The sequence below is a fragment of the Bactrocera dorsalis genome, chromosome 1, assembly GCF_023373825.1.
Source record: "Bactrocera dorsalis isolate Fly_Bdor chromosome 1, ASM2337382v1, whole genome shotgun sequence".
Classification (NCBI taxonomy): domain Eukaryota; kingdom Metazoa; phylum Arthropoda; class Insecta; order Diptera; family Tephritidae; genus Bactrocera; species Bactrocera dorsalis.
In genome coordinates, this window is record NC_064303.1 from 110,541,567 (window position 1) to 110,564,333 (window position 22,767).

The following is a 22,767-nucleotide window of genomic DNA, read 5'->3' on the forward strand; positions in this document are numbered from 1 at the left end:
TGACGCTTGTGGGTGGTGATACAGATGCATATATATACATACATTCATTTAAAAATATATAAACTTTTTTATCTCTCATAAGCTTCTTCTGCGGCATATTTTTACAAAAACATTCGTATGCATGTCACTGCACTACATTGCTTCCCTTGAATGCGCTTCCGTCTTCGCCGTTCGTCTCATTATTCAGCAGCGTTCTCATTCACATATATTTGCATCTTATCTGGCGAGCACATTTCTTTTTATATACAATACTTTTATTTTTGTTTTTGTATTTTTTTGTTTTGTTGTTTGTTTTTATTTGTATAAATGCGAGCAAAAGGTGCGCCTATCGGCAGCTTGTGCTTTTATGCTGACTTATTTATTCATTATTTATTTAACAAAAAGAAAAATTATCATCACTTTGCTGTGTACTCTTCATATCTGGCTACCTTAGCCAGAGCTCTGCGCAAAATGCTGCCCCCTCGTCCACACTTTTGTGTATGAATAAACGATTGGCTGTGCCTTGCGCCGCACCACCGCTCGTAGCATTCCATTTATATATGGTTTGTGTGTGTGCTGGCTTTCGCCTGCCTTCATGTTTTTGCAACTGGCAATCTGTCTATCTGCTTGGCTGCCATTATCTTGCCACTACTGATGTCGTCTGCCTTTTGCATTGTTCAATAATTTATTTTGCATCGTTGCATCGTTTGGCATCTTAATTATCTGCATTTATGTCTGTATGTTATGTTTGTGTGTGTGGTTGTGCAAATGGCAAATGGAAAGATTGCCATTAAGTGATATTATTTATTTGTGTTATGTAAGAGACATTAGGGCATTGGTGTCTATATACAAATATTGTGAGAAAATGCTTGACTTCGCAGCATTTTCAAGTATTTTCAGAATTTTTCCCAATTAGCACATTATTGTTTTTGTTTTTTTATTTTATTTTATAACTAGAATGTACCCAAATTTATACCCGCAAATTACCAAATCTTCTGTTCCATGAAGTCAATGTTCTATGGCAAATACATAGATATTTCGAAGAGGAGCCAAAGCAGGATTGTCAGACGTCTCAGTGTAAAATTTTCGGAAAATCGATTTTTTTGTTGCATTATCGGATAGTATACGCTGTAAATTCTAATTATTACGGCCGCGTTTCTTGTAGAAAGGAAACAGAGTGGGGAACACTGGAACTCCAATCTTTAAACGCGTTTTTTCAGAATGGTGTTTTTCATAGGAAGAGTTTTGAAGATACCTAGTTCCAATTTGAACAGAACATTCTTAAAGTCATTCTCTATCGCGCTATGAAAGTTTAGTTTTGCATACAAAAATTCCTATTCTTTCTCAGTCAATTTAGCTTCAACTTCAACTACTTTAATGAAAACAGCATGCGAGATAAGCCCCATAAACACCAAGTCTGCCTAAACCTTTACTCAATATACTTCATTAACAATAAAAGCTGATTTTTTATGGATCATAAAGAGATTAACAATTAAAAAAAATACTTTAACATACCTCATTAAGGCTCTCCGGTTTTTGGTTTGCTGTAAATAAAAATAAAGCAGATACAAATTTTCAATTATAATACGTTTCATGTAAATGATATACAATAGATATAAGTTTACTCAATAAGTGAATGCTACAAGCTATACATTTTTGGCTTCGAATCATTATATTTTCAAAGATTCATATATGGTTTTAAAGTCGGCTAATTTCTTATACTATTGATACCACGAAAATAATAATCGACGTATGTCAATTTTTTTTTTTTAATTTACGTATGTATATATAAATAATCTGAACTAAGGAGACGAGTTGAAATTCGAGTCTGTCAGTCCATCCGTCCGTGCAAGCGATAACTTGAGTAAAAATTGATAATTTGATGAAATGCATACATTACAAGAGCACGTAAGTAAGAGGGATTTTTAAAGGCTTCATATCAAAATGTTTGAAAACAAATGAGTTTTTTATCCCCTCCGAAGGTGGAAAATGAGTGAAAATAATTTTGAAATTCGCTATATTTTGAAATTTTTGGTAAAAGGAAGAAAGCCAATGAAATTTGTGAAGTTTACGGAGACGATGCTGTATCAGTTCGTGTAGCACAACAATGGTTCGCTCGCTTCCGTTCTGAAAATTTCGATATGAAAGATGCACCTCGCTCTGGTCGACCTATCGTTGAAAAAGTCGATGAAATTATGGAAAAGATTAACCAGGACCGCTCCATAAACAGCCATGACATCGCTAAGGAACTTAACATTCATCATCAAACGGTTTTGAACTATTTAAAAAAGGCTGGCTACAAAAAGAAGCTCGATGTTTGGGTACCACATGAATTGTCTGTGAAAAATTTAATGGACCAAATTAACATCTGCGATTCTTTGCTGAAACGAAATGAAATCGAACTATTTCTGAAGCGAATGGTAACAGGAGGCAAAAAGAGGATCAAATACGACAATAATGTGCGAAAAAGGTCATGGTCCAAGCATGGTGAAGCTCAGCAAATGGTGGCAAATCCAGGATTGACGACACGAAAGGTTATTCTGAGCGTTTGGTGGGATTGGAAAGGAATCATCCACTTTGAACTGACTCAGCCTGGTCGAACGATTGACTCTACATTTTACCGTCAACAACCGATGAAATTGAAGCAAGCAATCGAAAAGAACGGACAGAACTGATTAACAGAAAGAGCTTCGTCTTCCATCAGCACAACACTGGACTACACAAATTTTTGATGACTCGGCAAAAACTGAGAGAGCTTGGCTGAGTGATTTTGATGCATCCATATAGCTCTGACCTTGTACCATTGAACTATTATTTGTTTCAATCAATGCTTAATGGAGTAAAGTAGGCTTCAAGAGAAGCCTGTGAAAATTACTTGCCGCAGTTTCTCGCCGAGAAATCAGAAAAGTTTTATACTGATGGAATAAAGTCTCAGTTAATCTTATTTTCGGTAAACCAGCCAAGATACTGCCAATAGGTGTCTCATTACATTTAAGGGAGGCTCAAAGCGCTTCGCTGATTTTTATTGGTCTTATGAGCCAGAATATAATAGGTTTTAGGTACCACAATGGATCGGCGTTCTTAGCTGGCCAAGTAAGATCCCTGTTACGGTCGACTTCTTAACCTGAACTGAAACCAATCTCTCAGATATATTATAAAAATTTGGATAGATTTTATCCGATTTTGATGTTCGTCTACAATCGAACTTGGTCTTTTCTTCTTCTTCTTTACTGACGTAGTCACCGCTTCGCGGTTATAGCCGAGTTAAGTCCTTCCTTACATGCTTTTATTAGTAGTCTCATGCATTAAAATTTATTAGTCCGTCTTATTGCCATGACTTGATTTCAATGACACTTAACCTAAAGTTTAACCATCCCTTTATTTAAATCTCATTAAAATGTTTATGATCACATATTTAAATCTATAATTTCTTTAATGTTTGCAGAGACCTCTTCAGTTTATTTTATTTAATTTTTTTTTGTTTTGCATAATTAAATAAGAAGAATTTATTTGAGGGAAACACCTGCTTAATCGCCTTAAAATGTGTTAAGCGCTCGCATGTATGTATGTAGAAATGTGTGTCAACATCTTTTCATTGTGATTTTACATATATATTTGAGTGTGTGTGTGTATGCCTGTGTGCAGACACTTCAAATTAACGCCCACGGCGATTCACAAGCGACTAAAAGGAATCGCATAAAAATAATGAACAGCAAAATTATGGCAAATATGAACTAAATAAAAAACCAGACAACAACAAAAGAAAAACAAAAATTCACAAAACAATAAAAATGCACTTTTAATCGTTTGGCATTATTATTTTTTATTTATTTATTCTTTCTTTTTTCCGTTTTTTTTTTGCTTGCCACCAAATGCCGCAAAATGCACAACAATCGTAAAAGCTCGAGTGCTGAAGTTGTAAAGTTGTGTTAGGTTATGGTCGGCTGCGCCGGCACCCAAACACACGGCACACCGGCGGACGGATAGACACAGAAGCACAAATGCTGACACACACAAACACACACGCACTTAAATACATGCATGCATTTGTTTTTGTAATTATATGCGCATATGCACATTTGCAGTGTTTAGTATATTTCGATAAACATATTTACACAAGTATATACATATGTACGTATGTAAAAGGCAGGCATGTGAGCCGACCACAACAGCGACGAAAAGTTCAAAAGCCTATGCGCATGCTGGCGGCATGTGAGTCCGTTGAGCTATAAAATCGCAACGCGAACGAACGCGGGGTGGACGAACCCCAGCACAGACAGGCAGACAGACATACCAACGGCATAGACGCATATGTTTGTGCCAATTTGTTGATGTATTTTGTGCATGCCTGCAGCACACAACACGTTTCACATATGCCAAACACACACACAAACATATACATATGTATTAACTGTTGTAAATTATTCGCGTTGCTTTTGCCCGTAGCAGCACTTGGCTGTGTGACGCAGAAGCCGACATACCAGACAAGGCAACAACACAACTCGGCCTAGCTTGAGCTGACTAAGGCATTCTTGGGCGAGTCGGCCGACCAGCCGACCTACCAATGTAACAGACCTTCGGTGGCATGAGGGAATGGTCTTAGGCCGCGCGTCGCTGACAAAGCCGACGACGGCGCTGAAGCCTGAAATGGTGCCGACAATGCTAACAACAACAACAACAAAAATTAATACAGCGGTTCACTTTTTGGCTTAGGCACTTTAGCTGAAGTTCTCATTTTAGAAAGCGCTGAGCTGGCATTACATGGTGCAACAGTGGGGATGACGTGTGGGTGTTTAGTACTTTTGCGAATGGCATTGTTTTAATTAAGCCTAGGCAGGAACGGCGCGATATAGCAGCCGGGTAAGCCATGCAAACCTGTCTAGTTCGGTCAACTTCGGCCGGCATTAACAGAGAGTGGCACGCGAAGCTCTAAATAATTAAATTCGAGATGGCGCTGAAAATTCTATGGGAAAACCACCCACTGGTGACTCACCCATACTGACATACAAACAAGCACACCAGTTTTATTCAATTACTCTATTTGAAGTTGTCTCCAGCTATATGACAACCAAAAACAGTTCGAGGCAACTGTCACACATTCTTAAATTTTTTTAAATTTAATACAATAATTCTTCCATTCGCCATTTTTGTCTTTACTGATGTCATATAATTCCTACTACTTCGAGAGGCACAAATATTTAAACTTATAAGAAACTTTAAAAAATGTCAATGCAAAAATTGCCTGTTTGAACAACTGTTATAGTTAGTTCGAACCGCTAGACCGAAGATAGTCACAAGAACATATTTCAATGATATTTTTTTTAATGCAGATCCTTCCTTTCTGTCTTTGAAAGGTCAATACCATCGTTTTTGTAAGATTTCCGACCATCTATTATTTTTAAGTAGTCTAATAAGCCTTTTCCTTCACCTTTCAGAGAGAAGAAACCATCTAAGAGTTTTTCAGATAATACTTCTAGAATTGTAATAAGCCATTTTTGTCAGAAGTAAACCTTACCGGTAATTTCAATTTCATTTTCGAGAAGCGTCATTAGGCTTTTGGAGGTTCAGTTATATTTCGGGACCATTATATCATTATTTTATCTAAGGCAAAGTGGTATACGAAGAAGCTCGATGAAACATCTCGCAAGAATTTAGTGTTCAAATGTCAAAAAGGTTATATCCGGTTTTGAAAGCATTTTTTATTCTCAATCAAACAAGATCCTTTCAATTGACTCGTATGCCCATCATATATTGTATTGCTCACTCTGGGTTAACAGGTTTTGATTTATTTACTGCAGCATCTGTGCTATTTTTTTTCTTGTTTTTTACAGCGTTTTTCTTACAGCCTTTACATGTAGCCTCTGAGGCTATATAGAATAGTTCTCCACTTCATTGTTTATGCCTTTTGTTTTTTTTGTTTGCTCGGTTTTTGTTTTAGTCCAGTTTATTCAACGAAGCAAATATGTATTTTCAAAACTCTTCTTTCGTTGGTTTCTAAGACAATAAATAGATGAATTGTGGGCAAGGAGGGCTTTGATAATATAAGCTTATGGTTAATATTGAATTGTTTAAGAAATTTCGACTTTTTGGGACTTCATGGATCTTGCTTTGCTATTCAACCTGGAAAACTACTTGGCAACCTATCATTTTGAATTATCTTCTTAGCTTTGAAGAACGATGAACGGTCGAAAATTGATTCAAAGTATTTAATTATTTTATTTGAAATAGAAAGATCTTAATTATGTTCTCAGTTCGCTCATAGTTGAAAAGTTTAGATAGCGAAACAATTTGTATATTTCACCTAGGAGTTAGCCTTTTCATGGAAGATTATACATGCGCTGTACTAAATATATACAAACGATATGACTATTTTTAACAGTATTTAACTAGACCCTATTATATTTGTGTGTATGACTTTTGTAACTTCCATTACCCAGAGTTTACTATGTTTCACACTACTTAAACACATTTCAGTATGCCCAAATCTGTCATGTCAAGGCTGAGCAAGAAACCGAGCAACATTAGTTGAAGATATGACTGAGGCTCGCCTTAACTAAAAATAAAGCCACAAATATGTGACAGGAAGGCTAGAAGTCCATACTATGTTTTTTGATCCGGCATTCAGAGTTCTATTCAGCTTTCACTTTCTCCAGCTAAATAAACTCCTTAGCCTTTAGCTTTAATTTTTTAAATAAGCTCTTTGGTATTCAGCGCTTATTTAGATGAAATTTTATTTAGCTGAATAAATTCTTGGACAATCAGCTGTCGTTCTCTTCATTGATTATATAGGGTCGATTAAACGCTGTCTTGACTAGGACATCTCCCAGCTCAAATCTCTTAGAATCCCTCAACTAGCCTTCAAATACAAACAAAAATAGTTATCTCTACTAAACCGAAGGAACTCACCGCTTTGGGTCGGAACTAGAAAATATATGTTTGTATGTATTTTTAACTGTACTTGTCAAAATGTGGGAGTTAGCTAGTCAAAGCAACAATTCCAATTCAAAGAATCCAGCCATGAAATGTAAGCCCGAAGTGGTCAAAGGTACAAATTTGTGATAAACGGTTGTCATGCTGGAGCTTAATAAAAGGCAACTCAGGTTGCAGGTTCGACTGACAATCGACTGACTGAAATTGTCAAGCACACATATGCCAATCATTTCCGATGAAACAAGAACTGTCTACAAATATGAAATCTGCATAAATGTGTGTGTTCGAAAGCGTGGCTTCAGCAGCATCATGCATTTTTAAATTAGTGCAGAGTAGCTTATGCTGCAGCAGTTGCAACACATAGTTGTATATACTAAGTGATTTATTCATGTTGCATAACCATTACCAAATACATCGAACATAGTGCCGCTGGCATAAGTCACCATGACAATTGTACAATCTGTATTTTAAAATTTTCAAGGCGAGTAAAAATTGGGTATAAAATTTATAATACAGAACGGACCAAGGGCTGTCTCTTAATGTATTGGCGGTTGTACAGCGATGGGGGATTTCGTGAAAGGATTAGGGAAAGTGGGAAAAGACAGTATTAGTAATTTTTTTCTCTGTTTATGTCTTGCGTAAGCGATTATCTACGTGGCAGAAGGTTATATTAGCTCAGAGTCCGAAGCTAATCCCCCCGACGGTTCTTTATGATACCAAAAAATCCTTACAAAGAGATGACCAGTTTCTTATTTACCGAAAAATCGCTTTGAGCCTGGCCAGTTCTTTTAGATAAAAGAAGGTATGAAATCTAAGCTGTTCCAACCTCAGACTAACACAAGCTGAACTGTCGAGATATTTCCAATATTATTATTGTTTTAATATTTCTATTGATTTTTAAAAAAGCTACCGAGTTGCCTACGTCCTAATTTTAAGTCAACAATGTGCTTACAGTGCACACTTGGTGAGGAAGAGTAGTGAAAGAGATAGTTTAGACTGGAACGATATTGCAGACGACCGAGTGTATGCTAGTTGTTGTCCAGAGCTCGCTGAGCTCAACGAAGCCCGCCGTCTAAAGTTATACCACAAGCGGACAACTAAGCTTCGCACCCGACAACGAACTCTAGACCAATATTGCGGTTATACTGTCGCAGTGAATGTCCAACTCAAGCATAAAACAACAAAGAGTCCATATTCGAAAAAGCACCAAACATCTAGTCGGAATCGGTCTGACATTTTATGAGCTCTAAGAAAGTGTTTCAATAATTTCCATTGATCCATTGACCCGGATTTGGCAAGGGGTTTTCTCAGTCGAATATTTGGAAATTCTCGGATTTTATATATAATTAGTATCCTTTAAATCAGTAAACCCAATACTCCCAAATTTGGCTTCCCTTACAGCAGTCCTTCTACCTCCGCCTACTAAGTTCTTGAGTTGGTTCAGAATGACAAATTATAACTAAAAATTTCAATAAATGCTTGAATTATTATAATTTGCTTAATGTTGCAATTAGTGTAACCGCGGCAACATGTGGCATGCGCAAATCAAATTCCACAAATGTAAAATATGTCAACTAATAACACAAGCCAATTAATTGCGCACACAACAAATTGTATGCAAAGTCAGCGGCAGCGACGTGCACTGAAAAATGCGCCACAACCAACTGACAACTCGTTGCAATGCGGTGAGCGACTGTTGCTGCTGCGACTGCTTGCTGCGCCGTTGCAGTGGCGCTGACAACGAAAGCACGCAATAAAATCATGGCCGCATTCAGTGCCACGGCCAAATGCAGCATGTGGCATGACTGTGCACAAAGTAACGTTGCACAAACGGGTTTGCACAGCGTGCCACAGGCGGTGTCACGCAACGTGGAGCGACAGTGTAGGCTCCGCTATGCACAAAGCCAAGGTACAAGCGAAAAAATCAACAAAACAAATACTCAAATGCAGTCAAACTTGCAATACGAAGACAACAAGTGCAACAAGCTGGCAGTAACTTAACCGTGTTGCATGCCGCGGCCGCCATATTAGTGGCTGACTAGTTGTACGCGCGGTTGCCTTGGCCACCAAATCAGACCGACTGCCACAGCAGCAACCTGTCTTCGTGGGCACCGGACTCGTCAGCCAGCATCGCCTGGCGCACCAACAGCAACAACACAGTGGAATTTTTGCTACGCTGTTGCAGCGAAAAATCTTGTGTTGCTAGGCATTTGCAATATGCATACCCTCCGCTTGCCACTGCAGCGCATTTAGCGGCAATATTAGCCGCTGCAATTTTTTGTTTGTTTAACTGTGTATGTGTGTGTATACGTGTGTGTAATAATGCACTCAAATGAGTGCAGCTGCAACGTGTGGCAGCCAGAGCGATTGCTTTTGAGCAGGAAATTCGTGTTTATTATGTTGTTGTAGTTTGGTTTTTGTTTTTGCCTTCGTCTCTTGCGTTATTAACTTTGTTGTCTTGACTTGCATTTCTCTTCTTGTTATTGTTGTGTTATTTTAGCCGCTGGCGACCGCAAAAATTGCACCACGTTGCACCGTGGCGGCTAACAGCCAGCGCTCGTAATGCTTTCAACCAGTTCCTCGTCAGTTTCTCAATTTTCAACATGCAACTGTGTCCGATAACGATGCGCTTGTTGTTTTTGGGATGATGCTTTTTTACTGTTGTTTATTCCCATAAATGTGGTTTTCCGACAGATTCGTGTCGACAAGTGGCAAGTTTTGTGATCTTTTCCTTTCCATTTCTTGCCTCAAGTGTGAGAATGGCTGTTTCCCATAAGCAAAATTTAATTCAATTGGGAATCGCTGAAACGGGACATTTTTCTGCCGAAGATTTCAATTAGCTATAGATTAGTTTTCGGATGAGGAATGCAATTCAAGGGTTTAGTGTAAATGAAGCGTGAGAAAAGTGGTATATACATGGGGCTGAGGAGATTTTCTGAGTTAGAAGTGTAGGTTTTTCTCCAATCGAAAAAATAATCGCTTGCTTTATTTTAAAGGAAGGTCGAAAAAATAACCGACCGCTCTTGTGACAGCGAAAATAATAAACTATGCATATTTTGTTTCAAAAGCCTAATAGCCTTTCTTCAAAAACTCTCCTACTTGACCCCGATGGCATTGTACATCTTAATAATGAGCAGCAACGGGCTTAAAAATAGTACTTGCTAGACAACCGTATACTAAAATGTACATTATGTATGGCAACTGGCTGTTGATCACAGGTAACTAAGTGCACACGGATTTTAAATTTCATTGAACCTCATTGTTTTTATTCGTTTTACGAATTCCAGTGCAAATGTAAACAATGCTGCCATTTACCTTAAAAATTGCTTTTCGGAAACATATAATCAAGGTTGTTGTCTTTGTTTCAAGTATAATCCGGTTAGTAGCCAGATCCATACAAAATAGTAATATGAAGTGGTATCTAGTATGTCTAGTTGCTAAACATAATAGGGGTGTTAGTCCCAGAGATGTTTAGCAATTGAAGAAAAGACAATACTGAGGCAAAATGGCCAGAAAATGATCCAGTAGATCAGATATATATATTGAACTCTTTCAATGATTTGTCATTTTACTTGAGAAAGAAAGTTCTTTGCAGCTAGAGAGTTTTCTTTCTCATTATCTCTGAAAACCCGAAAACGCTTTTATGCCGAAATGAAAGTTTGAATCGAAAAATCAGCACACAATCGAAAAATTAAGAGATTTCGGACATCTAAGTGTCCACGACTGCTACAACTGTCAAACTTATCTCCGTCGAAGTTGTAAATCTTTAAACGGATTTCAGATTTTCGTTTTTAAGCCGAGGTTGTTGTTTTAGTGGTAACGTAAAATATTCCCAAATATATTTTCAGAATTCTAGGTGGTGAATTGATCTTGACTACATAAATATCTGGGCCTGTTCTAGTTAATCAGAATCTAGTCTGATGTCTTCATCTTCTGACTTGATCTTCTTTAGCGCTGAAGACTACTGTTTTAAAAGTTTTTTATTTCGCTCGGCCGATCCCTGTTTTTTTGACGATATTCGAGATTTCCTCAGTGTGTACCAACTCTTTGAAACACTAGTAGTTGTAGCCAGAAATTTAAGAGTTCTGAAAAGGCAACTTTTTGGGCGAAAATCGAACAGAAACCGACTTTCTTCTTACTTATACGAAGGTACTCTTTTATATTTCTGGATTTGGATACACTAGTGCTACAATCAGAAAACTTACACTTTTATCGTCAAGTTGAACAATTTTGATGTTGTACATAATCAAAAAGTGTTGACATACGAGCATTATTTGTAGTGTTTACAGTAACTCAAAATATTCATCTCGGCTAGAAAATGGAATTAAATCGCCAAACTTTTCGCGCTATTATTATTTTTTGTAACTTTCGACGTGGATGAACTCATATCGAAGAACTTGATTCAATTGCCAATGAAGCTCTATCAAGTACCAGTGTTTATCGATGATATGATGAATTCAATAGAGGTTCCAAGACGTCTCTCATAAAGGTCGTCCAAAGTCAGCTCTTGTTCCGGAAACTATTGATGCTGTGCACAAACTGAACCAGCTGTCTTTCAATGAATCAAGAAAACTAACTACCAAGACCAAGACCGATCACTCTACACTACACAATGCGAACTCTCTCACATCGTTTGAAATAATTGCATTTTAGCACTCAAAACATCAATTTGATGAGTCATCTTATAGTCCTGTCTTGGCATCGAATGACTTCTTCTTATTCCCGCACGTAAAAGATAAACTAAGACTTCAACGCTTTTTGACACCCGAAGAGGTTGATGCATTCAGAAGGCATGTTTTGGAGATACCTCAATACCTTAAAGGAGAATATTTTGAAAAACTATAAAGCGATTTTCTATCGATACTAATATTTTTGAGCGATTTCCAATTCTAAATACATAAAATAATGTGATAGCGGTATCAAGAAAGTATTTATTTAAATGAAGAATGCGCAAAACACGTGCAGCTTTTTCGAGAGTAACCTAATTTGATGTTAACCAAGACAGAGCCAGATAGGAAGATGTATTATCTGCTTACCGTCTTCTGCTTGAACAAACTTGATCTCCGTTATACACAAATACACACACACACACACACACACAAAATGCAACAATTATGATAATGAAACTTAAATCTCCCGTCGTGTGTCGTCGCGCAGATTTATTACATACCAACGGGTACATTGTGTACCGAAAAAGTGTACACGAAGAAAAAATTAATAAATCTCCATTATTTGATATTGAGCCGCCGCCAACACACAGTCAACAACACCAAAAAAGCGGCTATTCAACGCCATTGCACACACAATCTGCATATTGCGATCGGTTCATGCTCATTGCATCTCGCCTTTCGACGACGACGACGATGACGACGACGAGAAATTTCGCACAAAAGGTAGTCAGTCATGCGCCTCCACAGCACAGCTGCCCCGCCGTTTGTCTTGTAAGTCGTTTTTGCTTCGTTTGTAAGTGCATGTTACCAAGTCGCCGTGAATTTTATTTGTGAATTAAATGCGCACAGCGACAGCACACGTTTGCATAACTGCAAATTTAAGTACAGTTATAAAGATTAAAATGCGCCGAGCGAAAAACAAAACAAAAAACGAAGAATATATAAAATGAATGAATATAAAAAATGTTTCGAACCAGAATCGGCTGCCAGGCGAATGCAACTTGCTTTCCTGCCGCCGCTGCTGCTGCTGGCGACATTGCGTTGCATGAATTTCGGCATTTCGTAAGGGAGAAATTGATATAATGCAAAAGTAGCAACAAAACGAAATTAATGCCAGTAAAAAATTGAAGAAATACGCGTGGGTATAAGAAGTCAAAAAAGCAAAGAAAAAAAAATTCAGAAAAAAATGCGCTTGGTCAACCAAAACCCCAGAAGGGAGCGGTGCATCGAGCGAGGCACGCAAAAATGCAGAGAGGCAAGCAACAACAGGAAGCGGCACAATGTGTTCCGTTGCGTCGATCGTCAGCGCTGTTGCAATACGGTGCAGTGCAGCCCGCGACGCCACCACCAACAACATTGCGGCCAAGCGGGCTCGCCTTCGAAATTCGCAGCCGAATGAATGACTCTGCCTGGTTCCTTGAGTTTTACGCATTGTTACCAGAAGTTTTTCAAACATTTTTATTATTTTTACTTGCAATTTATTTCTTGCTTGTAATTACGCCTTTCTTTTCTCGCTTTATTTCGGTATCAAGCTCGGCTTCAGCGCTGACTTGTACTCGAGTTGCGCGCGCATTTTCACTTTTCGTTTAATGCGAAATTGCTTGTATGCGTGCAACACACATGCTGAACCCATTTATACAATACAAATGTATATATGTATGTACATATGTATGTGTTTGTGCGTATATTTACATTGTCGTTCTTGACTTTGTTGTGTTTTATGCAAGTCATTCAGGTAAGAACTTTGACTTGGCATTTTAATCGATTTTCGCCATTCGTTTAAACATTTATAACTTCGACAAATATTTGATTGACAGTTGTGTCAATAGTGGACACAAGATGTCAAAATAACGGCAGTGATTAACACGTCACAACAGCAATTCTCAAATCACATTGGTATGACTGTTATTAAATTAGTTACATGTGTTTGCCAATATGTTTTGAGTTTAGGAAGAATGAGGCGTTTTGTTTTATTACTTGAAAATTGCTTGTGATTCGTTTTCAAAGAATAATTTTCTTAAAAAAAAATAAGTTATAAGAAAAAAAACATTAACTTCGACTGTACCCCATTAAACGTGCATTTTTTATAGCATAAAAGGGTACTTTTTTATTTTGACCGGTCCATTGTATGGAAACTTTATGTTATAGTAAACCGATCAGAATAATTTTTCCTGAATATTGTAGTGGTGTCTCAGACAATAATCTATGACACATTTTGTAAAGATACCTCACCACAGTTTTCCATACAAGAACTGATTCCGGTCATACAGTTTGTCTGGCAGCTATATGCTATCGCCCCCATATCGGCGGTTCCGACAAATGAGCAGCCTTTTGGCGAGAAAAGGGCGTGTGAGAATTTTCAAGACAATATCTCAAAATCTGAGGGACTAGTCGCGAATATACAAACACACAGAGAGATATACATAGCTAAATCGGCTCAGCTCGTCACCCTGCTTGATTCATTTGCCGATGATCTTAGAAAATGTCATTGGAACATGAATTCGCTGAATCCAAATGGACATTCTTATTTTAACTATACTTATATCCGAATATAAATTTTTTCTCACAACTAGTGCACATCAAGCTTTGTAATGGTATTATAATAATTGTCCACCTCTGAACTACAACTTTTTTTGAGAAGAGATGTTATGTTAAGAATTCGATTTATTTAAATTTAACGATTCTGACATTTCACGCAAATACATTCGAGATATAGAACGAGTCACCAAGAATATAGAAAACTGAGTTAAAAGTAGGCACTGCAATAAACTCGACCAAAGCAGCTCGGATGACGACATCGTTTGCCATAGAAGACGACCGAATTTTAAAACGATCTAATATTAAGACATTGGGGCGATCTGAAATTTTCTCAATAAGCATTGTCTATATATTAATCTATGGCTTATCCTTCTCTTTCACCAAAATGTATGTTTTTATGAAGGTGATTTACGGGCTGAAGTTGAGAAAAGTCGATAATTTTTTTTCTAAAATTATCAGGATCACCTTAATTGTTGTATGAAAATTAGAATTCTCTTTGCAACAATTGCCATACAACCTTTTAAACGATTTCCTAACAATTATGGTTGCATTAATAAATTATAAATGAGCACTTTGCACCTAAAAAGCTAGAAAATAATGAAGGCACCACAAGTCGTTCACTATAAACGATGAGCCATTCACAATAATACGCAATTAATGCGATATTTATATTGCAGAAAAGACACATACCCAAATTTGTCTAAAAAGCAGTGTGTGTGTATTGTTGTTACAACGGAAATTTTGCAGCGTGCATTGTCCAAAGTTATTGTCATCACCGGAATCAGCCACAACAACAACATTAGCTGTGACCGTTGCAGCAGTTAGCCGGCCATAGCCACAGTAACTGCAATAACAAACCGCTGTTGGCCACTTTTCAATATGAATGTTGTACTTTTTACAACAACAACAACAACAAATTACATGCGCACTTTTTAATGGCAAAGTGTGTTGAACATGGAATGGACGTTAATTGCAAAGTGACTTTGTGTGTGTATCTATAAACAATATACATATGTACATGTATATAGCTATGGTATTTTTGTTGCACATATGATAAGCTTACATACACATAATATATATACACGTATGTACATATGTAGGTGAAAGTAGTTGTACTCATATTTGCACTAAATATAAGCATATGCTCTAGTTTCTACTAAGCATATATGCATATGTGTGTATGTGTAAGTGCATATATGCATATGTAAATATTTGCATAAATTTGTTGTTACTCTTGTAAAGTGATGACATAATTTAAATTAAACGGATGGCAGCCATTAAAAATAGTTAGCTTCTTGGCACACTCTGACACAGCCAAGAGCTCAGAATAAGCTCAAATACATACATATGTATACTCGTATATGTAGGTACAACATACATATAGCACATACATCAAATTTCATTAAATATACATAATTATATATGTACATGAGTATGTAAACAGTTAACTGAAATATTTACAATAAATCTGTTGTAATAACAAATTGAAATGCCATTACAAAAAGCACTTAAACTCAAAAACAAAAAAAGTTGTAACAACAATAATAAAATAAAGTACATTTGAGTAATTAACTTATCACGAAGAGTAATGCGACTTTTAATTACAAACAAAAACGCATGTATATGTGGGTCATAAAGGTGAAATTTATAGCTGTAAAATACAATTTTACATTAAAAAAAAATTTTTTGAAGCAAAAGCAATAAGTCATTATTCACATAAATATTTCAGAATTATTTATTTTACAGATTCCGTTATTGCCTACACGCGTGCAAAAGTTCAACGCAAAAAATTCGTCAAAAAAATTTTTATTTTTGTTGTAACGGTGTAAGCTATTTTTGTAAAACGGAACGCAGCAGTAAAATAAAAAGTATTTTTTTTGTTGTTATGACAAAAAGATATTTAAAAAAATTAATCAAAATATTTTCGAAGAATTCGGTCGACTTTAATCTCATGAAAAGCCGGGTTTGGTGCAGTGTCATATATATTAAAACGTCATGGGAATGAAACAAAAAAATAGTTATTATGGAGATGTTCTTCCAATTGATTGGGCCATTTCGTGATAACACGTTCACCAAACTTGGTTTTCAATAAATCGATTATGACATTCGCTGTGTGAATTGTGGCGCCGTCCTGTTGGAACCACATATTGCCCAAGTCCATATCATCCGACTCAGACCAAAAATATTCGGCGATTCCTATTCGCAAAAACGTGCCGTTCTTGATCATCAAGAAGAAGTACGGCCCAATGACGCCCCCGTCCCATAAACCGCACCAAACCGGAATTTTCCCGAGATGCAATGGTGATTTATGGAGTACGTGACGATGCCATTCAGCCAGAAATGCGCCTCATCGTTGAAAATAATTTTTAAATGAAAATCCGGATCATTTTCAAGTTTTCACGAACTTACGATGATTCTGGTAGTCAAGTGGCCTCAGTTCTTGGGTCAAATTGATCATGTAAGGATGTAGGCCAAAAACTTTGCACAAAAGTCGCCACAACGACATCATAGAGATGCCCAACGCTTGAGAACGACGTGTGAGAGACTGATTTGGGTCTTCCTCAATTAATGCGCTAGCATCAGCAATATTCTCGACACTACAGGCACTTCTTTGTATTACTGGCACGGGAACACTTTGCGCTGTGACTGTGGATTCAAATTTTTCCACTAGAGGCTCAATTGTTGATCTGACGGAACGATTGTGACTACTATAAATCGAACTTAGCGTATCTTTATATCTTTCCATTATGAATTGGCAAAAATTATTGAAGAGCAATGTCGAAAGAGCATTGAAAAAATAATGTCGTTTGCTGTCTCTATAGCGTCCTTATTGAAAACCCCGTTATATGCGTATTGTTAAATTTTTTTCCAAATTATTTATATTTTGTATGAAAAAGAAAACCTGTTTCTAATATTTTGAGTTTTCTTGGTGGGAGTTGTGTTAAAAATGAGTATCACCCTAATATATAATATTATCATTTCAAAATGTGTAATACAGTGCACGTATAAGGACCACCTTAATTTGGAAAATATATTTTTTTCATGTATTTTAAAACGAACTACATGTGAGGATCACCCTAATACCATAGATGGAATAATTTTTAAATAAAATATAAAATGAAAAAAAATATGCGCATTTGTAATATTTTGATTTTCCTTGATGCTAGTTCAATAAAAAATAAGTGCCACCCTAATATATAATATGTATATATGAGGATCACCTTAATATGAAATTTTTTTTTATGTATTCTAAAACGAACCACACGTGAGGATCACCCTTATATCATAGATGGAATAATTTTTAAATAAGATATTGAATGGACTAAAATATATACAATGTATGGTAATTCCTTAAAGTATAGGCATTTACTATTCCAAATGGATCATAAAGCTTAGCTGGTAATAAAATTAGAATACGGTCATTATTCTTGCCAAACTGTAATCCTAAGCTACACTCAGTTTAAGGGCCGGTTTCTCAATGTGTGTTTAGCAGCCAATTCTCAGTTCAGTGCTGATTAAAAACTGGTTATATCCCGAAAGAAAGAGTCTTGGTTAAGTTAACCAGAACTTAACTGGCAGATGGCTGCCAACCCGATAATAAGAACACGGCTATAAGTGCATTAAAAATATCAATCTATATATCCAGCAGCTTTGTTATCTTTTCAGAATGAAATTACGAATTTACGAGTATATACTTATCCATACATACATATGTATATAGCACATATGTAATATCCATATAGATGAAACTAACTAACCTCCATATAGATGAGCTGAGGAAAGCGTTGTCATTGTTTCACGTTCATTTTTTATTTGTTTATTCATTTTTGCATTCGCACAGCGTTCGTGCTTCATTGCTGTGTGCGCTTTATATTTGTCATCGACCGCAGTCTATTTTTTGCCTGCACTTCCTATTATTAATGCTGTCATTACAAAATTTACATATATTTGAGTTTTTGCTGTGGTTGTTGTTGTCGTTGGAACGCAGCAGACAATGAATTGGAAAAAGCAGACAAATAGACAACTAACGGATGCATTTCATTTCATTCATTTGTGCGCCATTCAACAAGCCAGACAGACAGACGGGCAGGCAGGCAGCCAAAGCCACAGTAGGGCTCACACACACATAATTACACACATGCATAGATATTAAATGATATGTTGAAACACACATTGGCTTGCAGTTAGTGTGTCATCCGTCAGCCGTGCTGTCAGTTAGCCAGTTAGTCGATTAGACTGACATTTATCAAGTGTGACTGTGTCAAGGGATGTCAATACAGTTCAGCGCATCCTACGTACACATACTTATAAAGAGCACAAAAAAGTCTTTTGTGTTCAGGTTTTTCTATATTTTTCAATATTTCCATGTGTGTATGTATGTGTGTGTGCTGGCGAAAATTGTGTCGCCACACACATTTGCATAGAATTCAGTAATAAAATGGCAATTTAACATTTTTCCACACTCGTCTCAACTTGCTCAACCCACATCCCCCGCTGTTTAGCATTTCCTCTTGCTCATCTCATTCGTTCGACACATTTCAAATCACCCATTTTTAATGAGCGCTGCATTTTTCAAGCAGAAACTAAAAACGCCGAGATGATGTCATCGCCATCATTTTCATCACTGTCAATCAGTCAGTGCTGTCAGCGTTGCGCCCCACTCAGTGCACCCACCCACCTATTTAGTGAGCTTGTCCATTTTATTTCGCAAGGGTGCAGGTTTGAGTATTGCGAGCGTGTGCATAATTAATTTTACGGAATCAATAGTAGAACACATTTGATTGTCTACATGCAGCTCGAGCAAAATACCTATAAGACATGTGGAGAGAAAAATTAAAAATGAGCCCGCTCTAAAAACGATCTCATATTTTCAAAATCCGTCTGCTTCAACAAATAACAAAAATTCGCCTTTAAGCGCTTGAGGGCCGAATATCTCTGTAGATCATCAAATATGGATATGAAAGCTATGGATGTTGATAACCAAGAGAGTCGCTTGTTCGAGTTCTTCTTCTTTTCATTGCCAGGGTTTTTTACGTGACCGGTCTCAACCCAGCGCACAACACTGGGGAGCTGAAGAAAAACACAAATCTTCTTCAGTTGTCTTGTCCTTCCCTCATTAAATAAAGATCAACAGTTTTGGAAACGTAACTGGGTGCCTCTAAACTGACAAGTTTTCACAATATGTTCACCATAGTTCATGGCTATTAAGAAATTTGTAGATGGCTCGTGGATGGCTCGCCTTCAATTAGTCAAATTGCGGGTCTTATTGTCGGGTACGTTTCATAATTACAAACCTTTTGATACAATGAGCTCTTTCCAACAAACTGAGCTTTGAATTTAGGATTCGTTCCAGCCTTATTGGATTTCATAATTCCAAAGCTTTTGATACAATGAGCTTTTGTCGACAAACTGAGCTCACAGCTTAGTATTCGTTCCAACCAACACACATGATTTCAGATTCATATTGGCTTTCATAATTTCAAAGCTTTTGACGCAATGAACTTTTTTTTTGACAAACTGAGCTTTCTGTTTAGCTTGCTTTGTTTGCTGGATAGAAACAAATAATTGAAAGTATTTACTGTACACGTCACATTTTTAATTCATTTTGAAAAGCGGTGAAAGTTCAGTTTGTTTAAAAAAGCTCACAACGGTGAAAATTCAGTTAGTTTAAAAAAGCTCACATTTTCACGTTATGGTGAAAGCTTATAGCGGTGAAAGTTCAGTTTGTTTAAAAAAGCTCACAACAATGAAAATTTAGTTAGTTTAAAAAAGCTCAGTTAGTCTAAAAAAAGCTCACTTTGTCTAATAAAGCTCGGTTTGTCCAGAAAAATTTCCCTCAGATGAAAGCTCAATTTGCTTAAAAAAGCTTATAGCGCCAGAAGACATTAAGCGATTAAAACCTGTTATGTTTTGCATAAAATGTTTGAAAGCTGAAGGTTATAGAAGGCAAAATGGAAAATTGCCTGAAAGAAGATGATGAAGAATATTTCTATTCACTTCTTCAACAGTTATTTATAGAGCTTAAAATTAAGTGTAAATCAAAGATGTCAACTAACTAACACTTAGCTTTGTTTACTTGAGGCGATAATAGCTTTATGTCTACTTGTAATTTATGGCACTAACATTCCTTGTCATCAATTTTCCCACACTCACAACTTAATTGCAAATTGATTGATTGTCGATGCAATTTTTACATTTTTGTAATTATTTCATTTGCTGGACAGTTTTATTTTCTTTTGCTTTGCTTTTCTTTTGTATGACAATCACAAATTCTACGATTTCCACGCTTTCCGAATTTTTCACGCTTCCATTGAAGATAACCGATTTCAATCAAATTCAATTATACACTACTACTTCAAACACTCGTTCGCCGCACTCGCTCACTCACTTACACATATTCGTATGTGTGTGTGTGTAATGAATAATTTTCGCGACTCTCTGCGATGCAATACTCCATTAAATTTTGCATGACTCAGACAAATGTAATGCGCAACAAAACGTTTGAGAACGCCAAATGCAATGAATGGTGTGATGAGGCAAAGAGGAAGTACGCTCGAGCGATATGAAGAGCATATTGAGGAAAATTGCGGAACAAAGAAATGAGCGAGAAATCCGCGGGCAAACGGTGGAGAGGAGTGCAATTTTGAGGCGATATTGCAGAAAAGTTGGGATATAAAGAGAAAAGAGGAGATGTAGAGGAGGAGACGTATTAAATAGGAAGAGCGATATTATAGATGAGGAAACACACTCGAAGCGCAGCAAAGTCAGAAATTTTATGATCTAAAACGTTCACGCTTGACTAGTCAGCGGTTAGAAAAGCATGAGAAAGGCGAGTAAAGGTCTATAAGTAGAAGAGAACTGCCTTTGCTGCATGTATAAATAAAAACTTTAAATGCCATAGCTGTTCTTGTGCTTGAACTTGACTACGCTCGAGTCACCGTCAACTATTCCTTGCCGCCACGTCGCCTTTGCTGCACTTTTCTACGTACTAGTTGTCTGCCGTTTCTTTATTCTTTCGACTCACTAGTCTTCGTATCCCACTTTCATACATTTCATTGCCGGCAAGCACTTGTCTGCCTCTACCGACTGCGCTAGATTCGCTCAACACGCCATTTTCCCCACACACACGCGCGCGCAGACATGGCGCCGATCGTACAACGAAGCCGCGATCGGCCAGCGAACGTATGTGTGTGTTTGCTAGCGCATAGGAAATAGCAAAATGTAGATTTGTGTGTGTGTGCAATTGTGAGCAGCGAAAGGCGAATTTGAAAAGCGACCACAGCGAAATATGCTTTTGCGTCTGCCATGCTTTGGTGGCTGGGCAACAATTTATGACATAGCAACAGCAGCACCACTTTAGAGGCAAGTACATACAGATGTTGTCATGGTACAAAGGCACTGCATAACCGGCTAATAGCTTTCTACGTGTCTGTAAGCGGGGATATAAGTGAGTATTTGCAGAAATTGCTGATCTGGCTGTGAATTTCAGAAATATGTACATATGTATGTATAAACGCCGGTATGTATTTATATATGTTGGATAGGTTAAACTTTTATGACTATATAAGAAGTGGCAGCATCTAAGTGGCTAGACTCTTTCTTTGTTAACCATTCTAAGCCATGAATTTATAGCTTAATGCTCAAATACATACATACATGTATAATTACATACATATATTGCTGTCTATAAATGTAAGGCTTTATTGTTCGCTAGCAACACGCCAGTATGGCAGCAGCGTCTGTGAAATGGTGAAAGCCGTTAAAATTTCAAATTTCGCTAATGTGGAACGCTGCCACAAGGAATAAGCAAATTGGCAGCAAACAGCCACATATATATTTTTATGTACTATTCATGTAGTTATGTATATGTAAAACCGATTTTAGAAGTTAGCATATTACCGCTTTTAGATTAGCAGCGTGAACCGTAAAAAAAATTATATTTCGTGTGCTAAATAAGATTTATGTTCAAACATGCACTAAAACATATACTTATATACATTTACATAATTAACAGTTCAGCTCCCAAAATGAGTTGCAGTAAATACAGAAATTTATGTAGGAAACTCTATTAAATTATTTATGATCGCAACCTACTTTCTTAATGTCCATTGCTTCAGTCGCTTCCTTGGCGTTTCTTGGCATTTTTTTTAGAGCGGTTTATTGTTATTGCAATAGTTGTACACTTAAATTTATAGCACCTTCCACTCAATTGGTTTTGCTACTGAGCATAGACGGAAATGTTTGAATTAAACTTTTACAACAAAAAGAACAAATGATTTTGAATGAAAAAAGTTACTTTTTTGCCAAATCAATTAAAATTAAAAAAAAATTAAAAAAAAAAAATTCTCAACATTTTCCATGCCATTTTCCTCTATTTCTTTCAAAAATTTATTTTCCAATTTTTTTTCTCAAATTTTACAACTGCGTATTTCTTAACGGTTCTCAATGTGATATTTCAAATATAATTTTTTTGAAATCATAAAGAAAAGTATTTTTTCTTACCATTCGAACACAATTTTTGAAAGCTTAAATTAGTGAAATAAAATGTTTTCGAAATGAAAAATAAAATTTTCTTTCAGACTGTATATAAAATTGTTTTTTTTTTAATTTTTTTTCAAAATTTTTTGATTTCGAAATTTTTTTTGAAATT

At 36.6% G+C, this 22,767-nt stretch overlaps 1 long non-coding RNA gene across 1 annotated transcript in view; it reads right to left on the minus strand.

Annotated features, from left to right (window-relative positions):
• LOC115066477 (uncharacterized) overlaps positions 1 to 22,767 on the minus strand; it is a 56,140-nt gene that overhangs the window by 24,743 nt on the left and 8,630 nt on the right. The window contains exon 2 of the long non-coding RNA XR_007421415.1: positions 1,495 to 1,523. This is a non-coding gene — a long non-coding RNA (uncharacterized LOC115066477). The remainder of the gene's footprint in view (positions 1 to 1,494; positions 1,524 to 22,767) is intronic.